The 21,206-nt window shown below is 45.4% G+C and overlaps 1 protein-coding gene and 2 non-coding genes across 4 annotated transcripts in view; all 3 read right to left on the bottom strand.

The window, feature by feature from the left end:
- The window catches only part of LOC127297368 (uncharacterized), a 254,229-nt gene that overhangs the window by 67,846 nt on the left and 165,177 nt on the right, over positions 1-21,206 (bottom strand). The window lies entirely within an intron of this gene.
- Positions 5,773-5,897, bottom strand: LOC127297766 (small nucleolar RNA Z112). The gene has a single exon (XR_007849455.1). It is a non-coding gene; the product is annotated as a small nucleolar RNA Z112 (small nucleolar RNA).
- LOC127297781 (small nucleolar RNA snoR77Y) lies at positions 5,957-6,038 on the bottom strand. Its single transcript, XR_007849470.1, has one exon. It is a non-coding gene; the product is annotated as a small nucleolar RNA snoR77Y (small nucleolar RNA).

Here is a 21,206-nt window from a genome sequence, read left to right as displayed (position 1 = left end):
GGGAAGAGAGGCTAAACATTTCAGGGAGGAGAGAGCTGGTGCGGGAACCATATCCATCTGCTGGTGGTGAGCAAGCGATGGAGGGCTGCGATGCTTGATCCCACGGATCGATGAGGTGGCGCTGCAAAAACCAATCCCATAATTTACTGAGGTGGCGAGATTAATGGACTATTTAGTAGCCGGATGAAATCTTGGATTGATTATCGGCATCCAACCGGTCAGGACGTTAATTACGGGATTGGTGATGATCTACTTTCTTTGTTAGTAGTACCTCATATCGGCGCCAGAGATAATTTCGGAGTCAGTTATTTGCAGGGATAGTAGTAGTAGCGGGAGTTAATTATGGAATGGTGATTATCTACTTCCTTGGTTACATCGGATTGGTGCCAGAGCAAAAAGAGTGAAATGCACCTTATACTTGCTGGCCATACCTAAAACGGTTCTTGATCTCAAGAAAAAGAATGATCCAATACGATCCCTAACCTCAGGTAACATGTCTACGTACGGGTCCAAAGCCTGATTGGCCCGTATTTTGGTGACGTAATTCGTCCAAACTCACGTCGTCATCTTCCTAGAGCAGCGCGCAAGCCATGCCTTCTTGGTCGCACCATCCAGCAGCCGCTGCCGTGCTTAATTGCCTCTGTACGTAGGAGGATGCTTGGGGTCGATGACATCATCATTGTCTTCCTCCGCTCCGCCCGTTCTTCGATCTTGTGCTCTGCTATGTTGGGTACTACGTACTTTGCGGGCAACAACTTCGTGGACCTCGGCATTTCTGTGATCCAGGTCATCTCCCCGTTGTGTCGCGAGTCTCGTGGTTTTCGCCATCCTCGTACGTGCTCACGGACGCACCGATGGTCACACACTGTGTGTCGTTTCCGGTGCTCGTGCTGGCCGTGTTTGGGGTCCGCGGTGCGCACGTCGCACCTGTTGTCCGCGCGGCTCGCTGCTGGCGTCGGTGCCCGGCCTTCTTCTGGTCCTCTTAGGGGGTGCAATTCCATCACCGTGAATGTGTGTGGCGTGGCAATGACCACATCTGCAAGCTTGAGCACTCCGCGCCGGTGCTCGTCGTGCTCACGCCGTCGCACCGGCCAACACGCTCGTTCGCCCTTGCAACGCGGACCTTCAGCTTCACCAAGTGCCATCGCTGGTCAGAGTCATGCTCGGCATCGCCTTCCAGCTGCCAATTAAGGAGGCAGCTCAGCTCCAGGGAGAGCGGCCGGCGCTCATGGTCCCATTGGAGGCATCGTCCTCACCAACCACTACGTCGTGAGCTACACATGCATGCTGGACGTGGACGCGCTCGATCTGCTCCAACGCTCACCAACATACGGGAGGCATAATACAGCATTCGGACCATACATGGACTCGTTTAGCGAGATCGAACAGGACCGTGATGGTGCAATTCATTAGTTTGGGGACCGTTTTGGACATCGCCCATGAGCAGTACGTGCATTTCGCTCGAGCAAAAATATGCAATTGCTTTGTTATTTGCTGAATTTTACTCGTTTTTTTCTGAAAGATGAGGGATTGCAGCCTCAGCTATACCTAGAACAAACAGTCAACCTTATATTATTGAACAGTTTTTTTAGTAACTATTAAATAAGGGATTCCTGCCTCAACTATACCAAAAACAAACGTCAAATGCTACTACCTCTGTCCGTAAATAGATGCCAAAAGTTTGTCTAAATTTGAATGTATCTAGACACGATTTAGTGTATAGATACATCCAAATTTAAATAAATATTTGGCATCTATTTATGGACGGAGGGAGTACTACTAATTTCGATCTATTTTCTAAAACCATTCGTGATTTGTTTCTTTGTACAGAAACACACGGAAAAGAAAAGGTTCATGTTACAAACAAGGCCTTGCGTGCCCACCCCTCAGCGATTAATATAAAGAAATGCAGGCAAACAAATATGAGGTTGTGCATGGTTCAGAAAAAGCTAGCTGCTGTGATATATGATAGTATATCTCCATGTTCAGTCGACCAAAGGTGTTCACCGTCAGTAATATATATATAACGGTCTCAAATCATATAATTACTTATAACAGAAGATATGATAATCCATAGATATCAAAACTTGTAATAGAATAATGTTGCATACCTACTGCTCTAGCAAACACATCTGAGCAGAATGGTAAAATATTTCCCTGGCGGTCGCCATAGTTTGCATGCAAAGCTAGGGAATTCTATGACCAAGCTAAAATATTTACATAGTGAACACAAGATATAGTGCAGCCTGTACGTTCTACACACTCAGATTCAAATGCTACTGGGAGCTGCAGACGCATGGTCTCCATGACACCTCTGAGCACCTAGTTATCTTCCTCACAGCCGCCTTGGTGACCCATCTGGCATCGACGAAGTCGCGACAGCGCCGCTGCAAGAAAGGGCAGTGATGATCCTCCTTCAAGATTGTTAGAGAAACAGCAAGCACCCAAATGAACACAGCTGGGGGTCCTTGAAGAGAAGCACCTGCACCACCTAGTGGAGCAGAATAATATCCTTTTAAAACCAAAAACACTCGCAAATGATCTAATATTATATTGTCCCCTCTCCTAAACGTATGTATTCACTCAATATATCAACAATATCGATATGCCAAAATAATTTTTAAGATGCGACAACCTGCATGTAGTCTTGAACAGACACCATGGCATCACTATTGCAATTGAAATGCCTCCGGAGAACCTCATTAGGTCGGTCACAATAAACTCCTTGTAGCATGCCAGCATGTACCATTGGTGATATCATCCACATCAAAAGAATTAAACCCCGCGGGATGTAAAAGAATGAGTAAGATGTTTCAGAGACAATTATGGGTGCCTAAGATTCTTAGTGCTGAACAAACACTACATAAACGAGTAGCATAAATATATGACAACGCAAAAACACAGATTTGACAGCTAGAAGATCGATTATAGCAACAGGAGATTCTCAAAGCACTACATGACATATTAGCTAGAAAATCGATTTTAGCTAGAAAATACCTGATGATGAAAAAGCTTGTCCCGCATTGCAAATACATGCCACTGATGACAATTCTAGAATCCACCGAGACTTTACCAGAACATGATTTGACCATGTGAAAATTAAATGAAGTAAAACACAGCAAGACCCGCCAACAAATATGAAGAATAAGGTGCATGTCTTCCATCCAAGAAAATAATGTACAAGTCATCCAAGTAGGTGTTTGTATTCCGAAGGAGGGCTCGGGTACTCGCCAAGGCAATAACAACCTCAACTTCTATACTCTGCGTTGAAGCGATTGTTGCATACATGTCGATGTCATTCGGGAGATGTCCCTCAAAGAGCTCACAGATTCACAGGCTTCAAAGTAAAAATACCAGCAAAATAATCAGTCAACTATTGCAAGCAGCGGGTCATGCAGAGCAAAATCAAAAAGGGAAACAACCGGGTACGAGGCTGTTATAAGTTCCTTCTTCAGGACAAGACCTGGTCATTCATATATTCACTCAATGTATCCATAATATGGATCCACCATACTCTTCCCATACACAATACATGTATCTGGCCAGGGCATGCACATTGCCCTTGAAATGCATTCGGACAACATCATCAGGCCAATCACACAAAAAAGTGGCACAAATTCCTTGCAGCATGCACCATTGGTGATACCATCCACATCAAAAGAAGCAAGTATGGAGGAATCTAAGAGAATGAATCAAATGTTTCTGTGAATAATATGTACCTAAGATTATTACTTCTGAACAAACACTTAAATGGAGTAACATATAGCATAAATATATGACAAGGTAAAGACACGTATTTAGTTTAGCAAGAGAAGATTCTAAAAGAAAACATGTACATGACAACAACGAAAAGATTTCATAAGGCCAAGTTACTAACCACCAAAATATTAGCAACAACATTGGATAAAAACAAGCTTACTATCCACAAAATGACTTACCAAATGACTTCAAGCTAAAGATTAACCAAAAAAGAGATCGATTTCCCTTCTAAAGCCCATTTTAGCAGATTGTTGAATCAACACCAGAATTTAATTTCCCAAGAAACAAGTGTATGAGACAATTAAGACAGAGAGAACATCCTTCCACACATCAAGCTACTAAGTTATACACATGCCCACCAAGCAAAAAGTATGAAGCTTCGGGAAAAACTTGAAGTTTGGCAAAAGGGAACAGCTCAACAGAAATTTGCTTGGTAACAGAATAACATAGATCATAAAATTTAATCTGGTAAATGCATCTTTTAGTTGGCATTGTGGATACTAGCGACGACGAACATAAGCATTACCATTGTCCATGGCCATCCGAGTTAAGACAGGGTTTAAGTCAATTGACTGTACGTCAATGCAAATAAGAACCACTGAGAAGTCATATATTATATTTGACAAACTTATCAAGAGTAGCTGAATTACTCTAGCACATCTTCTAAGAGGAACAATATGCAATCATATATTGTGGTACCATTCCCTGAAATCTATAATTAGCACAAGTATATTTTTAGCTGAGAATTGTCGCATGGAAGGAGTACTGCAACAAGAAGACGCTTTTCCAAACTGGCATGAGTGAAAAGATCCACCTTTAAGAAACTTTAAGATGTGATGCAGTATGATGAGTAATTACCAGATAGAAACTCTACACTGCAACTTACAGTTAATTTGAACACTTTAGTATGTATTCTCACCACATCATCTAAGCATCTAATTGATCCGCGGAACTCCGAACAACCACAGAAGATGTATCATACAATTTGAACTTTTGAGAGGTACAAACAAACAAGTGTCCTTATAAAGCGGGATATGCGACAAACTAATTCATATGACCAAAAGCCTTATATATTCTTTTCAAAATATATCCCTTTTGTTCAATAACTACTGGTCACTAGAAGTAAGTTTGGTTGGATGAGGAATACTCACATTATTATGGCCTAGTGTTGACCTGGTGAACTCTCTCTTGCCACGACCAAGAGCAAATGAAGTGACTGAAAGATTTAAGATTAAATAGATCAAAGGGAATGGTTGCTACCCGATATTTTCTCATCTATCTCGAGCTCCACCACCACAATTAGTGATACATCCGGTGCATGTAAGCGGCGAATACATTGGGCCACCTAAAGCAATGACCTGGCTGCCTCCTCGCTCTATCAAGGCATCAATGGCTGCCCCATGCTTTCAGCAACCAAAGGACACCCATCGCGGACACCCCCACGCTCTCACATACCAAAGGACCTTATCTTGCAATTTGAACAAACGGAGCAGAAACAAAATCTCAATTAGACCATGGAACGGGGAAAGAGGGATGTAGTCAATCACCTCAGGGAATCATTCTAGAGATGAGGACTGAGTGATAAAGATCATATCTCGAAAGGAATAGATCGTAAAAACAGAATTTGAGCCTCTCGTATACTTTAAGCAAACAAAAATAAAAAAGATAAGTGGACTCACATCTCTTTACAAGTCTTCATTTCCTCCACATCCCAAAAAATGGTGCTTCATTTTCATTGCACATGCAAATATATTTATGAATGAACATCACTCTGGCTTAACCTAAACATGTAGATCATATTCATTCCAAATCCCTGTAAAATATTTCATTCCAGGACAGAGAAAAGCTCATCGGAACACACAAAATATGTAGCATCCACTAGATGTTCAATTTGGCCATAGAATTGGGAGAAGATAGCTATATCCACAAAGCGAATAATCAGTCTCGAAAGATGGTACAGTTAGTAAGTTATTCATCACCGGACAAGCAGGAACAAAACTTACAATTTTGACACTGCAAATTCAACTAAAATCACAACAGATTAAACAAATGAAATGGTATTGCCACCCAGACAAAACCACAAGGATATGGTCAAAGGCAGAACATTTGCACGCGACAAAAGCAAATGTTGTTTATGGCTAATAAACGAGAATAAATTTAAGAAATGAAAGCAAATTGGGTAAAACGGGTGTCTCACATTAAGCTCAGAAAGCCAGATAAAATGTCGTCACTTAACAATCAGGTGGTAATTCCAACATGTAGCTATTCATCATGGACTCAACTCAGCTTTAGATAACTCTATGGTGTAAAAATGACCATCAATCAAATGACCCAGATCAACACATGCATACAATGATAACCATGTAGCCACGTTTATTATCATCGGAAACTAAATGACTTCTCATTCATAGGCTAAAAACACTGTGTCTAAACCGTATACTAAGATTATTTTGTGGTTTCAACACTTGATACCGGCAAAAAACCAAGAAATCAAATTAATGATATGTTCAAATTTTTCACACATGCAAAGATGGGTAAACATCCTATTTTGATGCGAAAAAATATAAAAAGGTGAAAAGCAAGAGAAGGCAAAAGAACATTAAGCCAGATGGCAAGAGGATCCATAGTTTCTCAGTGCTAGCAACCATTTATCGGTTCAATTTGTCCTCAATGCTTTTAGCTAGTTTGTCCTTATGGCAGCAGCATGTGACAGTTTTATAATTAAATATACGTACAATTTGCTTATAGTTCGAAAATTAAATATAGAAGTCAGTGACACATGACCATAGTGAAATAAGAGCATTACTCATGTATGAGTAGATTATAGCAAGGTTTACAAAGTAGAATACTCTGCCGTGGAAATAGGCATGCAAAATAAGCAGCAACCTACATCGGGGAAAAAACCAACACAAAGACTGCATCAACCGGAAAGATCATAATGTTTGTCACGCATGCACATTTTCTGTGTGACAGAGCTATAAAACCCGAACACATCGAAATCTACAAAGCAGTGATAAAAACAGAGATATAAATTTTTTTGCTAGAAAATTAAAGCATGATAAATATCAATAAAATATTCTTTTGCAATGATAACAATTTCTCCTTCTGCTATACCATTCTCCAACTATGGCAAAATTCACAAGAAGAAAGGGAAAAATCACATCAGGGGCGATGTCAGTGGATATGCTTACTTAAAAAAATTACTTCACACTTCCACACCCTGCAAATTCAAACACCATGTATATGCAAAGCATGGCTGGAATGAAACACAACGATATCTTTTTGGACTTCACTTCATGAATACACATTAACTGAGTTTAGTCCCCAACACACAATAGTACCTTCAGAAATATGGGGAATCACTTGAGATAATTATATCTAAAGCCAAGATAGTACCTTCACCGCATGGGACCAAGAGCAGAGGTGTAGGGGGAGTAGTCGTGGCCACGGGCCTACAACCGTGCGTGAGAACACATGCCTGCAAAACACATACTGTGAGAGGTTTAGGGTTGAGATTTTTTTGAAGCAGTTTTAATCACTACGACTACCACTTGTACCTAAAATATAAAGAAAGAACATTTGGCCACTATTATATTTGACAAAATTAAGAGTATACACACGAAAGACATAGTTCTTTTCTAAAGAAAAGTTTCATGGCATAGTAAAATTCATTCAATATAGACTACGAAGTCAACATGCTGAAAGCTTCTTGTTATAATCATGTGGTAGTAGTAGTAGCAGGGTACAATTAAGGAAACCAGAGCAGATCACTACCGCACAAAGACAGATAAGCTCTCTGGGAAGCAACTCATAGCTCCATGGAAGTACCTAGCATGTGTTAGATACTTAGATGTAGTAGAGATATCAAGCAAACTCCAACTAATCAATCAAATGCCAAAAAAAAGTTTAGCTAGATTTTGAGTAGTGGCAGACCAGATTTCCAAATCATGCGAACTGCAAGTAGTTAGTGCAGTATAAATCTGAAGATAATCATTTTAAACACATAAATTACATACTAATAGAGCCATTTTTGTTCAAATATTTGGACCAAAGGAGAGACACCATATATATCCATGCCAAGGGAGTACTATAGATGTACGGACTAAATTGTACCTTTTTCGACCGCTAATGTAAGTAATTGGTTGCCAAAACAGCCAAAACATTATCCAATTGTATATTATACAGATCGTACACATTAGTGCGGTCTCATGGCAAAACTTCAACGCGACCACGTAAATTCTGCTACGAGTGGCTTCCATGTTGCTGAACATTTAGGTGTTACAATCAACGCCATAGAGTCCTAAAAATATCATAACAAAATAGAAAATACACAGATTAGTTCTAAAAATGACACCTCAATCAGATAACTTCATCTCCAAAGATGATAAATATCAAAATAGTTTCACCTCTCTTAGATGATGGAGCTTAGTCCCCTGAATTGTCCAGGTTACATCCCACCGAGTAATTTCACCGCCAAGGAACAGACACACACGTCCAGTATAAATTATAACACCTAAGTTACTCATACAAATAAAGAATTGTCAGCAGTAGGTCAGTACAACATGTCTGGTGTGGGTTTCAACAAATAGAGAAAATGTATACACCATCCGATCCATAATAAGTGGCGGAGCTTTAGTTCATATTTGGACCAAATTGAACTAAAGCCTCAATATTTATATTATGGGTCGGAGTAGTTACATCAATAAAAAGTCACATACTTCAAAGATACTGAAGTAGCATATTTGATGAAGCCAGGTGCATGTTTGGTGACGTGCATTTAAGAATGAGCTGCTGGCTGAAAAAATCATCAAACAAGGAAAAACTAGGTCAAAGACCTGTATATACGAAATTCTGGAAAGCCATAACTCAAGCTTAACTACTAACATCCTATCAATATTATGATGCTAAAGGATTAGCATAACCGTAATAGCGGCACATCAAATGTATCCAGAAATCTACCCACGCGTGTGCATCAAGAATCATGAATTGTAATGGTTAGATATTCTGAACCAAGCCCTTTGTAAAAGGCAGCTCGTTTAACCCCAGATTGCATGAAAATCTGGAACGAAAGCGATCGTGGGGCTCACCTTGTGGTTGCTCTTGTTGACATCGTACCCGCTACGAGCACTTGCATAGCAGTGTCACCGGCACACACACCTCCTTGAGAGTGTCCTGGAACCAATTCTTGGTGCAGTCCAAAACCACCTCAACAGGTGACACCCGATCATCCTCCTGCATCCCACAACTCGATGGTCCTAGAGTTGGCCCCGGCGCCATCATTACAAGGAGTATCAAGTGGGGCCGGCGTCCACTAGCAGCAATATGCCAGTGGAGGCGGCAAGGCGTAGATGTGTTCTTGGGGCCCATCACAGTCATGGTAAACCGAATGATGAATTTGTCTGTAATGCAGTCAAGACAAACAACAATCAGTATCACGGTCCCAGGTTCAGAACAAGTGTGTCGTAATACATCTAGGCTCTTGAAAATATGGATAATAGAACAGCAACTAAAAAAGTTATGGATCCCGGTGAAAACAAAATGGGGCTGTCAGCAAGATCTCCTCACATGTATATACAAGAAAAGATGCTTTACATCCAAATTCGAAATGAATATAAGTTACCAGCGTCCAACAATTTAATTAACATGACGTTCTTTTAATGGCTACAAAGCAAGCCAATAACTGGGCTTTGCTATAGTCCATACACATATCATCACTTAGTGGGTTAATTATCACATACACTTGCTCATTCCAGCCACACAAGTAGACATGAACTGCACATGATTAAAGCACAAACAATATGGAAACAGATACACATATATGTGAGCCAGACAGGTAGCAGTGTTCACAGAGACAAATTCGTCGCAATCTAAACATTATCCAGAAACTAGAACCTCCACCGTGTATGACCCTAGATAACTAAAACAATCTCCTACACGCTGAGTATCTAGCTCACTTACCTGAACGAACCAGTAATGCATCCATAGCAGACTTGGTCAGGTTTAGAGTAGTGTTCTGCTAGCTGTCAACTGCAAAATGCATCTACAGCAGAACTACGTTCTCCATGGCCGAGTATATATGGTGCAGTACTAGACACTCCATTGGCAGTGAGGCCTCTGGAAAACTTCATCCTTGCAACGAGACGCGGACGACGGCGCGTGAATCGCGTCGCCGCCGGCGCCCCCGTCACCAGCGAGAAGACAGCCGCGCCGCACCTCACCGCCTTGGACGACATGCACAAGTTAGAAGGCGCCAATTCTCACTTGGCCGAAAAGTAGGGGCTGGATGGGAGGATGTTCCTGGGGAGAAAGTGCCGGAGTCGGGGGAGACCAGGTGGCGGCGGAGGGGACGCCGGCAGAGGATCGGCGGAAGAAAGGGGAGCGAGAACGTGAGTGGGCTGGTGGACCTCTACCATCTAGATTGGACCGTGGCCCAGCAAGCGCACAATATTTTTTTTCTTTACAAAGGCAGCAGTGCTGAGATATAAACTCATTACAGAGTTACAAAGTTCAGAGATCAAACATTAAAGGTGAGTTTGGTGATGGTTTGTACATCTCGTCCAGGTCACATACAGTGTAGCTGAATCATGAACCATAAGCGGCCAATAAAATGAGCTAGAGCATGACACTGTGACATAATCGAAACTTAATCTGGAAGTGAGGCTAATTTGTACTCTGCTATCTCCTACGTGTGTATCTGAACCCCTAGATCCAACCAAGTCAGCTGAGAAAAAGGTAGGATATATGATACAGAAAGGGATAAAAAAGCAGATCATAGAACATGAAGGAAAAGACTGCGTACGCTGCTTGTAAGAGGTCGGCGGTGGGGAAAGGACAAGCACGCATATACATGCGCATCCGTTTCCACCTCCAGCAGATCAGCTAGCGCCATATCTCACACCGCAAGCCACTAATCACTGCCGAGAACAAAAACAAAGTTTCAGTTACACCATCCCATTTAAACTGAAGTTAGATCTAAGAGAAGGAACACAGAGTTCTTAGGCATTGTGCGTCTTCTCCACTAGCATATATGACCATATCGTGCATAACTGTGTCTGGCCTTTGCTGAACTGTCACCAAAAACTACATGGGATTCATGGGCTCAATATGAAAGAATTAGTGGTGGCTTTTGGAGGCAGGATGTGGCGGCATTGGATGATGAAGAGTAGAGCAATCGTAGGAATTTATAGAGAGACAGCGCGGGCAGCTGCGAGAAGGGAGGAGGAGCAAGGAATACGGAGAGACGATGGATGCGAGCACGATCCGTGGGACGAGCGCGAGGTGAAGCAGCAGCCATCTGATGGGATCGGCAGATCAAGAATTTGCTACCGCTGGACTTTCGGAAGAAGTAATTGGGGAGGAGAGGACCCGGCATGCACGGGAGGTCGGGAGTATATCTTACATGATTTGCGTCGGTTGAATTCATCTGTTTTAATTCACTTCCTCTAATGGCGTGGTTTCCCTATCTGCTCCTCTAATCACGTGGTTTCCTATCTGCTAGATGGATTGCATGGCATAATAATGCATGGGTGTGGCTACAAAAAGATATCCACCGGATCCATAGTAAAAAATAAAGAGGTATGCACCGAGAAGACGGAAGTTGCAGAATTGCAACTTGGACATTACCATAATTACGCTAAACAGAACCAAAAACATGCAGGTGTCGATCCACCATCTTTGTTTAAATAATTGGAGGTAAAAATATATTATTTGAGTCGTCCATGCATGAGTGTCTTCACATGTACGTGTATATCCACCAATCCACTACACTCCTAGCAAACATACACATGCACCTTTTATTTTGACATTGAACATAGCTATTCCATTACTCTGCGATCATGGCCTGTGTATATTGTAATTTTCTAATGTACACATCTCCATGTATAATAACCTTCTCCTCAAAATAGGCTTTCGCTCCGATATATTAAACCAACCGATAGAAGATTGAGTCCACCGCTGGGGCAAGCAGCACATCAAACCCCAAGAGAAACAAAAGAAGAAGGAAAATGGAAAGCAATGTCGACCAAGTCGAATCGACGAAAACGCTAATGATCCGCCACAGTTGCGCCCTTCGGAGAGTTCCCACCATGATCTTAGCCCTTCGAAGCGCCACAAACCTAAGCAACACCTTCAAGAAGGGATGCGACGATGACGACGCTGCTTCCCGGACAAATCCTAGGGTTTCCCCCGGTATGCGGTAGGGGTGTGGGGAGGGGGAACCCCGACGCCCTTCAAGAAAGGAATGGTGGCGCTCGTGGGCATCACATCATCGGTGTCGGACATCCAACAAGGATTTCTCCCAACCCCCAAAGAACCACGACCCCGAATGGTCCATCACGCTACGTCAACGTCACCTCCCACCAGCTCGCGCCACCACGGTCTTGGAGTCACTACCGTTGTCTCACCGTGGCCAAGCAACTACGGCCGACAGAAACAAGAAGAGACAACCATGACCAAGAAGAGGCTGAACAACGGCCATGCGGGAGGGCACAAGATCCACCGCCACCTGCGGTAACCGATCAGACGCAATTATAGGAGCAAACCAGACCCCTACTGGCCTGGTCGAGCCCGAAGGGCTCGTGAAGATCCCATGGCCACGCTGGAGTAAGCACGCCATAGTACAGACCCCCCCTCGCAGCACGAGCCGCTCCGTCGATCACCGAAGAGATCACAAGGAAGCCCAGACCTAGCCCGCCCATGCCTAGATGGGGCCCAAAGGGCCCAGGCCCGGGACGGGAAAGCGCTACCACCAGCTTCCTTATCGCTGCGCCGCCACCATCAAGCCACCCAACACCGCGCAACCCTAGGAGTCGCGCCGCCGCCGAAATGTCGTCAACCTAGGAGCACCGCTGCCAGCCCCGCCTGAGGAGGGAACGTGCCGGGTAGAGAAAGGGCCACCGTCGGCACTGGCACCACATGGGCTTTGCCCGGTGGCTCCCGCCGGCGGCGGTGAAGGGGGAAGGGCAGAGAAGGAGGGTGGACGGGGGCTAGGGTTAGGGCACCCTGGAGTCGCCCGCGGGGGAGCGACCCGAGGACGGGATTTTTTTCTCCGAAGCATGTCATGATTCGTATAATAACCTTCTCACACACCCCACTATATATTTCGACCCTTACCAGCGCGACAATTGACGGTCTCGTGGCCACTAGGGGGAGGAACTCCGTGGGTAAGATACCATGACTATGAGTACAACATTTGAATAAAATTTCTAAGGGTATTTTCAGCTTCTTTTGAGTATAATCCAGGCTCCCACAAGACCTCCCCATCAACAGATCATCATATTGTGGACTTTCCATCTCGAAAGACTAGCTCACACATCCTCATGCCCCTTCCCCAAATCGAAAAAACTAGGGTTGAGGGGAACCCGTGCACACGGATAGAAGAACACCTATGCAGCGTAATCCACATAACCGCCCAGCACGCTACCTCTCCGGGAAGCCTTGGGTTCCCCCGTCGTTTCCGCTAATATCGTTGGAATCGGTTCGGATTTGAACTACACGTCCACTTTTCATCGCCCCTGATTTTCTGGAAAAATCATTTTTAGCTATGGAACACGTCATTTTATGTGCCCATGTTTTTCAGTTTCACTCGTCTCCCAACAAGAGCACCGCCGCGCTTGACGCGGCGAAACTGGACGTCTGTTGCATCCCATTTTTAGCACAAGTAATTCAAAAAAAACATAAAAACGTGAGGCCTTCGTGATGCGTCATTTATGTGACCCGCCCTCCGAGCTAGCTCTTCGAGATGCCGTAGAATCCCCCACCGTCTCCGCCAATGAAGTTGGAATCGGGCCAGATTTGAACTACACATCCACTTTTCCCGCCCCTGATTTTCTTGAAAATCATTTTTAGCTATGGAGTGTGTCATTTAGTGTGCCCATATTTTTCGGTTTGCGCGTCTCCGAACAGGAGCACCGCCGCACTCGCCGTGGCGAAACAGGACGTCTCGTGCGTCCCATTTTGAGCACAACTAATTCAAAAATTCCAAAAAAAATATGAGACATATGTCATTTTATGCGACGTAGTTACGAGAGAAAAATCAAACTTGGAATACATCAGTTATTCCGCAAAACATTCACGAAATTAAATAAGCTATAACATATGAAGTTATATGGCTTTTAAGTCAAAACGGGCTAGGTTATGGTCAATGTGCATGCATAGTTTGCCGGAACGAGGCCATACCGTGCACATGCGTTCAACCTGGGACAGGAATCAACGATTTGGGTGGGGTTTTTTTTCCATCGTGGCCACGAAAAAACCTTTTTCCATTTTTCAAGTGCCGAAACAGGTGTTTTTGTGAAGCAGGGTACAAACAGCGTGAAATAGGGTTAAGGGAAACCCATGCACAACGATAGAAGAAAACCTACGCAATGTGTTCCACACACCTGACGCACACGCTAACTCTCCGGGAAGCCGTAGGATACCCCACCATCTCCCGCTGATGTCGTTGGAACCGGGCTGGATTTGAGCTAGGTGCCCACTTTTCCTTGCCCCTATTTTTCTGGAAAAAACATTTTTAGCTCCAAAACGTGTCAATTTATGTGCTCACTTTTTCCGATTTCGCTCGTCTCCCAATAGGAGCACCGTCGCGCTCGACGTGGCGAAACGGGACGTCCGGTGTGTCCCATTTTGAGCACAACTAATTAAAAAATAGAAAAAATGAGAAATTTGCGAGGCGCTATTTTTTGTTTCCACTTGTCAGGAAAAATAAAAAATTAGAATACAACAGTTATTCTAGAAAAAACATTCATGAAATGAGCTATCACCTACGAAGTTATATGACTTTTAGGTCAAATGGGCTAGGTTATGACCAACAGGGCATGCATAGTTTGCCGGAACGAATACATACTGTGCATATGCGTGTGCCCTGGGATAGAATAAATGTTGTGTGCGGGGCTTTGCCATTGTGGCCAATGAAAACTTGTTTTCCATTTTCGGAGTGCCAAACCGTTTTTGTGAAGTAGGCAAAGGGCCGCGAACTAGGTTGAGGGAAACCTATGCACAACGATATAAGAACACCTATGCACGTGTTCCACACACCCACCACACACGATAGCTCTACGGGAAGTCGTAGGATCCCCGCTGTCTCCCGCCGATGTCGTTGGAATCGGGCGGAGTTTGAACTACGCGTCCAATTTTGCCCGCCCCTGATTTTTGGAAAATCATTTTTAGCTCCAGAACATGTCATTTTATGTAGCCATCTTTTTCGGATCTGTGCGTCTCCCAGCAAGAGCACTACCGTGTTCGACGCGGCGAAACGGGACGTCGATGCGTCCCATTTTGAGCACAACTAATTCAAAAAATCAGAAAAATGTGAGGCCTTCGCAAGGCGTCATTTTGTGTGACCCAGTTGCGAGGGGAAAACATTCACGAAATGAGCTATCACCTAAGAAGTTATATGGCTTTTAGGTCAAACGGGCTAGGTTATACCAACGGGTATGCATAGTGTCCGGATCATACCACGCACATGCATGCGCCCTAGGACTGGAATCAACATCGTATGCATGATTTTGCCATCGTGGCCATAGAAACCCACTTTTTCCATTTTCCGAGGGTTGAAACGGTATTTTTGTGGACCTGGGTCAGGGGCGCGAACTAGGGTTGAGGGAAACATGTGCACAATGATAAAAGAACACCTACACAACGCATTTCACACATCCTCCCTGCACACTTGCTCTCCGGGAAGCCGTAGGATCCCCCATCATCTCCCGCCGATGATGTTGGAATCGGGTCAGATTTGAACTACTCGTCCACTTTTCCTCACCCCTGATTTTATTAAAAAATCATTTTTAGTGTCGGAATGTGTAATTTTATGTGGCCATCTTTATCGGTTTCGCGCTTCTTCCAGCAGGAGCACCACCGTGCTCGATGCGGCGTAACAGTAAGTTCGATGTGTCCCATTTTGAGCACAACTAATTCAAAAAAAATTAAAAAATGTGTGACCTTCATGGGGCGTCATTTTATACGACCTAGTTTCGAGGAAAAAAAAATCAAACTTGGAATGAATTAGTTATTCGAAAAAAACATTCGTGAAATGAGCAATCAACTACGGAGTTATATGGCTTTTAGGTCAAATGGGCTAGCTTATAGCAAACATGCATGCATAGTTTGCCAGAACGAGGTCATACCGCGCATGCACATGCGTGTTCCCTGAGACATGAATCAATGTTGTGTGCGGGGTTTTGCTTCGTGGCCACGAAAAAACCGTTTTCCATTTTTCGAGTGCCGAAACGGGTTTCTTTTGTGAAGCATATACATGGGACGCGAAAATAGGTTTGGGGGACAAATGTGCACAACTATATAAGAACATGCTAGCTCTCCGGGATGCCTTAGGATCCCCCGCCGTCTCCTGCCGATGCCGCTGGAATCGCGCGGATTTGAACTACGCGTCCAATTTTCCTTACATTTGATTTTCTGAAAAAATCATTAGCTCCGGAACATGTCATTTTATGTGCCCATCTTTTTAAGGTCGGCACATCTTCCAACAGGAGTACCGCCGCCCTGGACGCAGCGAAACATGACATCTTTGCCTAGTATCTTGATGTAATACAAGGTAAAGAGGGTCTTTGCCGTGTACCTTCGAGAATACGCACAACACGACGTGTGCTTTCTAGAATATATACGGCAAAGAAAATCATAGTTTGGCAGGAAAACTCGCGCCTCTATGGAAATTTTTCTTTGTCGTGTACCGCCAAAAAACACCCGGCGAAGACGCTCTTTGTTGGGCATCTAACGGGAGACACACGTCAAAGAAAGGCGTCGTTATTCTCGTGTCGGCCGCGCGCGTTATACCCATGTGGCAGGTTTGTTCGCCGGGTGTCTCTTTGTGGCACTCGGCAAAAGAGTGTCTTCGCCGTGTTTATTTTCTTTACCGGGTGTATTTTACATGTTGTGCCGTATTCTAATTCTTCATCGGGTGCTAACAGTCTGCACTGAATTCTTCGCCGTGTACTAATTTTTGGCACCCGGCGAGGAGCTGCTTTGCCGTGTACCCGAAAAAAGCCACCGAACAAAGACATCTCGCGATGGGTACCTTCACCCTGCTCCCCCCCTCGGTCCAGATCACGCCCCGCGCCCAACTCCCTCACTGCTCCACCGCGCCCCTCTCCTCCTAGCTGCTCCGGCAACCGCAGAGCGCCTCGCCGCCTCCCCGGGCCTGCTCCTCGTTCCGCGTCCTCGCTGGCACCCTCCGCCCCGGCACGCTCTCACGTGTTGTGCCCAAATTCTCATCAATCCTTCCACCTCTAGCCCTCTTTTTTCGCTTTCGATTTTCCAAATTCTTTTGCCTACGTTTCTTCCTCATGCCACCATTGTATGATTCCTCCTTTCCGATATGGGCTGCTTTGTTGTTTCTAAGGCGGCTTGCTATAATCCAGAAATTTTATGCATATAAATCGGTGGGACTTGGCATAGGAGAGCGATGTGGGACTATTTACAGCGGTAGGAAACGATCCGCCTAGAATTAGGGATCAGGGACGAACCATATATGGATTAGTCCTTGCAACCCAGCTACCTGGCCCAGCGTGATTGGAGCGCTCCGTATCTCCTAGTTTCCCGACCACGCGTAACAACCATCTCGAAAAAAATAAGACACGAACCGGTACCGGGGCAATCTGCAGTATTATGCGATTTGGTGGAAGGGTAGAACGATAAAAAAAAAAGCGTATAGATTTTTGATTGAGAGAAAAATACCGCGCGCTCTATCTGAAATTCTAAAAGTAAAATTGGAAAATAAAGACCACAAATTGGACCAGCGAAATCTGTGAGTTGTTGGGCCATCATCATTTTGGGCCAAACGAAACGCATCAGCGAGACGACTCCGCCCGCACCTGCCCCTCCGCCGCCGCTCTCCTTCGTCTCTGGCCACCCAGACCAGTCCGCCGCCGCCAAGGACGAAGCCCCTCCTCCCGTTGACGGGAGCACCTCACAGACCAGGGAGGCCGCGCGCGCGTCCGCTCCCTCCTTATCTGAGGCCGGCGGCGGAGGGAGGGGCGCGGAGGACGTGCTCGTGGTGACTCGCCCGGGCTTCTGCTGCCACCGTCGTCTCCACCGACCACGTCCGCGAGCTGCTACCGGAGAAGGCCGTTGAGGTTATCAGTACCACCTCCCCCTCTTTATTTTACATCTGGACCACAAGATCCGATCAGAAAGTTCATGTCTTGTATCTATCTTCGTTGCACACGAAAGCTGCACCTGTATGTATCTTCGTTGTTCTTTACAAACATACCAGGAAGAAAAGAGCTACTCCCTCCGGTCGCTTTTAATTGACTCGGATTTAGTACAACTTTGTACTAAATTTGAGTCAATTAAAAAAGAACGGAGGGAGTATATAGTTGCTTACAAGTGAGCTGCATAAGCAAGTTACTGCCTAAGTGAGAAACTTCTGATAAATCATTTGCACTAAATTTCTAATCTGCAACCAACAGACTTTTAGTTGACTTGTCAGGACAATAATGCTGTTTATCTTGTGTTCCAGGCCATCTTCCTCAACCTGGCGCCGGTGCACCTGCTGATCTGCTTAGCTAAAGCTGTTGCCAGCGCAGCGAGATGATTTAGTTACGCCTCCCTCCACGTTGGTGCATTTCACGATTCACTACATGATACATGGGGATGTTCTTTGCCTAGCCTAATGAAATGTATGGCTGCCTCCTTCGACTCCTACATCACTGCGTCCTCCCCTGTCGGCGAGAAACAGAAGGTCAACTTTGTGCATTTTTCTGTTCTGAAGTTTAAATAAGTAGAGGATGCAACAGCGATTTGAAAAATATGCATTGATATCTATTGTTGTCTTATGTGAGGCAATACATTGTTGTGTGAGGTACTCGTATTGTCTGTACCTAATATTTGTGCAGCGGTAACATTATTTGCTTGCTCTAAAAAAATGTAACATATTACAGATATTCCATATATTCAATGCTAGCTTTGTATATCCGGTTCGCATGTTGTGTGCTATACATAGCATTCCCATCTTGGCTAATGGTGTTATGGCTGTAGCTTCCAATGGTGTTAGCCTGTAACTTGCAAGGCTGGTTGTGTCTTCATGCTGATTTTTGACTAGGCAGGACAATGATGCTGTTTATCTTATGTTCCAGGCCATCTTCCTCAACCTGCTGGCGGTGCACCTGACCGTCTACAATACCCGTAGATCTGCTTAGGTAAAGGTGTTGCCGGCGCCCCTCCTTCCGCAGCGAGATGATTCATTTACGCCTCCCTCCACTTTGGTGCATTTGACGATTCACTCGATGACACATGCAAATGTACAGCTGCCTCCTTCAACTAGTACGAGTCCTACATCACCGTGTCCCCCATCTGTGAGCCACAGAAGGTCAACTTCATGCCTTTTTCTGTTTTTCGAAGTTTAAATAAGTACGATGCAGCAGCGATTGAAACATGTGCAGCGGTAACACTATTTGGTTGCTCTAAAAAAATGTAACATGTTACAGATCTTCCATAAATTCAATGGGAGCTTTGTACATCCAGTTTGCATGGTGTGTTGTATACATAGCATTCCCATCTTGGCTAATGGTGTTATGGCAGTAGCTTCCAAAGGCGGTAGCCTGTAACTTGCAAGGCTGGCTGTCTCTTGATGCTGATTGCTATTTAAGTGATGTTGATCTAGTAATGAAGTTGCTATGTGTCTATGTTCCACTTCTGAAAAGGCCGTTTTGCTTTTTGTAATGGCTCCTCCAGATATGAGCTTGTAAGAGATGGTGTGTTGAGTAATTGGCTCGTTTTGTGTGTTTGTATTCTCGTGTTGGAGCTGTATTGGTTCTGGGCTAATTCAAATGTGTTTGTGCATTTGTATTCTGGGTTCTGAGCTTTCAGACGTGCTGGAGAGAAATAGGAGGTGACATGCCAAAAATTTGAATTGCAAAATAAGAATGGTAATTAATTGGCGTAACTTTGTTGCAGAAAATTCCCAAATCTACGTGGGCAAAAATAAATATGGTTGGAGTGTTAGTAGTAGGCTGCAAATACGTACGTGAGCAAATGGGTAGAATCAGATCGATGAATTGCATTTATTTTTTCCTTCCATGGTCACGTTTGGCGTTGATAAGGGCTTGGATTCGCTGGGAGGCCCGTTCATCGCAGCCCTGCATGGAGAAAATCGATCGATCGATCCGCAAGGATATGGATCTCTAGTTGTGACGCGACTTGTGCTGGCGCAAAGATCACAACGACGAGCATGTGTAACTGAGCTGGTATGGGATGGGATGGGATGGGATATGGATTGCAGCAAGGAAATAATGTACAATCGCGAATAAACAGACGCCAGGTCGCTTCCCTTTTCCCGCCGTTGCCGCTGCTTCGTAAAGCGATGGGATGGGATGGGATGGGTTTCATTTTCAACCAGGCCATGAGCCATCCCGCAAGCAGCAAGCCGCGCTGCACGCTCTTGCGTTGACCCGCGCTGGGACCCACCGCACGCGCACGTACAGTACGCTGCTAATTAGTAATTAATTACGGCTTTAGGGATCGTCTTCACATGCAGGCACGCCGCGCAGCAGCTATCACCATTCACTTATTATTATGCTACTCCCGCAGCATGTGATGTGGATGCCCAGCGCGGCGGATGTCGGACTGCCTGGAGACCCTCACGTCCGCCAGCGACAGCTTCCGGCTCGCCGTCGCGTCCGACGCAGCCTGCTGCTCCACCTCGCCGCGGGAGTCCGCGGTGCGCGCGCTCGGGAACATCGTCTGCGCCGTCGACCCCGACACCCTCGTATCCCTCGGCGCGCTCCCGCGGCTGGCGCACGTGCTGCGAGTCGGGTCCCCCGGCGCGCAGCAGGCGGCGGCGTCGGCGGTGTGCAAGATCTCCGGCAGCGGCGAGAGGGACATGAAGCGTCTCATCGGCGAGCACGGCTGCGTGCCGCCGCTGGTGCGGATGCTGGACGCCAAGTCCGCCGGCGCGCGCGAGGCGGCCGCGCAGGCGCTGGCGAGCCTGGCGGCGCACCCGGCCAACGCGCGCGAGACGAGGAGGGACGAGCGGAGCGTGCCGAGCCTGGTGCAGCTGCTCGACCCGAGCCCGGCCAACACGGCCAAGAAGTACGCCGTCGCGTGCCTGCTGGCGCTGTCGTCGGCGAAGCGGTGCAAGAGGATGATGATCTCGCATGGTGCCATTGGGTACCTCAAGAAGCTCACCGACATGGAGGTCGCCGGCGCCGGGGACCTGCTCGAGCGGCTGGAGGAGCGCGGCAGGCTCCGGAGCATCTTCAGTAAGAGCTGATTGCCCGTGCTGAGCTGAGTAGTAGTACTCACAAGTTACATGTTGCCCGTGCAAAGTAATTTTCGTTTTTGCCTTAATCTGTATAGAAATCGCAGGCTTGATGCAGGTATTCATTATGCTACTAGCTGAATATATATATTTATTTACCGTGAATATGTCTGTTGTAATATGTGGTGGCCTGATGAGTATGTTGGGCAATTCGGGAGCTTCTAACCTCGTACTTAAT

Source organism: Lolium perenne, chromosome 4, assembly GCF_019359855.2.
Source record: "Lolium perenne isolate Kyuss_39 chromosome 4, Kyuss_2.0, whole genome shotgun sequence".
NCBI lineage: Eukaryota > Viridiplantae > Streptophyta > Magnoliopsida > Poales > Poaceae > Lolium > Lolium perenne.
This window is presented reverse-complemented; position numbering and strand designations above follow the sequence as displayed.